We start from the raw sequence: 2945 nt of genomic DNA on the forward strand, positions 1-2945 counted from the left end.
GCAGCTTTGAGTCACTGTGGTGGGTTCCAACCAGTCCGAACTTCCCAGGGGCTTTGTTTACACTGTGAGGGGAAAACCACCTACTCAAGCCTCAGTAATGGCGGGCACCCCTTCCCACACCAAGCTCAAGCCTCCTAGGTCGACTTCAAACTGATGTGCTGGCAGCAAGAATTTCAAGCCAGTGGATCTTAGCTTGCTGGGCCATGTGGAGGTGGGATCTGCTGAGCAAGAGCACTCAGCTCCCTGGCTTCTGCCCCATTTCCAGGGGAGTGAACGGTTCTGTCTCGCTGGCATTCCAGGCGCCACTGGAGCATGAAAAGAAACTCCCGCAGCTAGCTCAGCGTCTGCCCAAATGGCCACCCAGCTTTGTGTTTGAAACCCAGGGCCCTGGTTGTGTAGACACCCAAGAGAATCTCCTGGTCTCTGGGTTGTGAAGACTGTGGGAAAAGCATAGCATCTGGGCTGGAATGCACGGTTCCTCAAGGCATAGTCCCTCACGGCTTCCATTGGTTAGGGGAGCGAGTTCCCCGACCCCTTGCGCTTCCCGGGTGAGGTGACACCCCACTCTGCTTCGACTCACCCTCTGTGGGCTGCACCCACTGTCTAACCAGTCTCAATGAGATGAGCCAGTTGGAAATGCAGAAATCACCCGCCTTCTGTGTTGATCTCTCAGGGAGCCGCAGACCCGAGCTGTTCCTATTCGGCCATCTTGCCCGGGAATCAACAGCAAGATCTTTAACAAAAGCACTAAAATGCGGGGGAAAAAAAGGAACTAAATAGACATGAAAAGAACCTGTGTTTACAGTATGAGAGCTAAAACAAGAAGATAGAATGTTGCCTTGTTCAACTTTACCTGGGAACATGCATGTACATTGAGCAACTCAGCTTTTTCACTTCCCTGCAAATGTCCATGAGTGACCACAACATTGCCAGAGGTATTCATTTAAGGGCTACCGATAAATTTTAGCGAGTAGGAGAATTCTTGAATGCAGAATCCATAAATAATGAAAATTGACTGTATAATAATGTATTTAATCTTTACACCAACCCTATAACTTAAGTATTACTATTATCCTCATTTCATAGATAAGGAAACTGAGGCACAGAGAGACTAAGCAATGTGCTCTGCGTGCAGTTTTAATTCAAATTCACTGACCTGGTTTTGTTTCTTTTTAAAACTAAATAAGTCACTGCTTGGTATTTAGTGTAGGGGCTTTTTTGTTTGTTTGTTTGTTTAAGAGATCAATTCAAAAAAAAAAATAGCATGGCCCTAGGTTTTGGATGGGAGGAAGGATCTGGAGACCTCAAATTTTTCAGGCCTTTTAATCAGGGCAGGTTGGAGAACAAACAAGCAGAAGATATAGCAGACACTATCAGTGCTAACCCAAGTCCATCCCTACATGCTCCCTCCTGGCTGTAAGAGGGCAAAGCCTCTGTGTGACTCTGTGCTGAGGATAATGCCTCTTCCTCCATGCCAGGGGATGAATCTCAATTAATATAGGCAGATCTGAACACTTCCATTTCCCTAACCAAACTAGTTTAGGCAAGAGCATGTGTTGCAATTCTAGCCAATGATAAGCAAAGGAAAATACACTGCAGGACTTCAGGGAAAGGGTTTCCCTTCTAGAAGAGATACCTGAGAAGAAACAGTTTCTTCTCCTGCCTCTGGATGTCACTGTATGAGAACATGATTCTGGGAACCACTGTAGCCATCTCATGACCATGAGGAGACAAGCTAGAATGGCAGAGCTGAAAGATGTATCCTAGAATATGTAAATGGAGTATATAGAATTAAACAATCCTAAAGACAGTCTGCCTCCAGCCCTTTGGCCATCTGATATAATGAACTCCTACCTGTTTAAGCTGCTTTTAGTTGGATTTTCATCCATAGAAACTTTAGGTGTCCTAATGGATGCATAAATTTTGCTTGGAGCCAGGCGCGGTGGCTCACACCTATTAATCCCAGCACTTTGGGAGGCCGAGGCGGGAGAATCACCTGAGATTAGGAGTTCAAGACCAGCCTGGCCAACATGGTGAAACCCCGTCTCTATAAAAATACAAAAAAAGTTATCCAGGCATGGTGGCAGGTGCCTGTAATCCCAGCTACTCTGGAGGCTGAGGCAGGAGAATCACTGGAACCTGGGAGGCAGAGGTTGCAGTGAGCCAAGATCATGCCATCGCACTCCAGCCTGGACGACAAGAGAGAGACTTGCTTGGAAAAAAAAATTGCTTGGAAATTCATTAGAATGGAGAACTGGATGTCATTAAGTCACAGAAATTGTATAGACAGAAACACAAAGAGATTGAACCCTATTTAAGAAGAGCAATGTACTGATTGCTAAGAGCTGCTGAGAGGACATAAATGGCCAAGGAAACTTTCCCTACTCAGAAACAGTTTATAATCTAGTTTGCTGAGAAAACCAAACACAGCCATTTCAAGAATTTATGTGCAGAGAAATAGTAACTTCCGTTTAATTCCACCAGTGTTAATTCATGCAATACATGTGGTAGGGGGTGTGTTGATGAATTAAACATACTCTCTATCCTCAACAATCTTTTGGAGAAAATTAGACTGACAGGTAATTATAATTCAAGAAAAATTGTGGAAAGTTGTTCTGGGAGAAAGATAAGTGAGAGAGTAATTTCTTTTGACAGAACCAGGAAAGCCTCATGTCTCTCCACTTAAAATTCTTCAGTGGTTTCCAATTGCTCTTCATTCATTCAGCTAATATTTCTTCAGCAATTACTCTAGGGAAGCCCTAGTCTAGGTGCTGGGGATACAGCAATGTGCAAACAAAGTCCCTGTTCTCATGAGCTTACATTTTAACAGGAGGGAGATATACACTTAACAAATGAATCAATATCTATTATGTCAAGGTGGTAAGTGTTACTGAGAAAAAGTAGGGTACAAAGAGTGGGGTGCTAGGTTTTAGGGTGCTATTTTA

The sequence above is a fragment of the Pan paniscus genome, chromosome 18 (genome assembly GCF_029289425.2).
Source record: "Pan paniscus chromosome 18, NHGRI_mPanPan1-v2.0_pri, whole genome shotgun sequence".
NCBI lineage: Eukaryota > Metazoa > Chordata > Mammalia > Primates > Hominidae > Pan > Pan paniscus.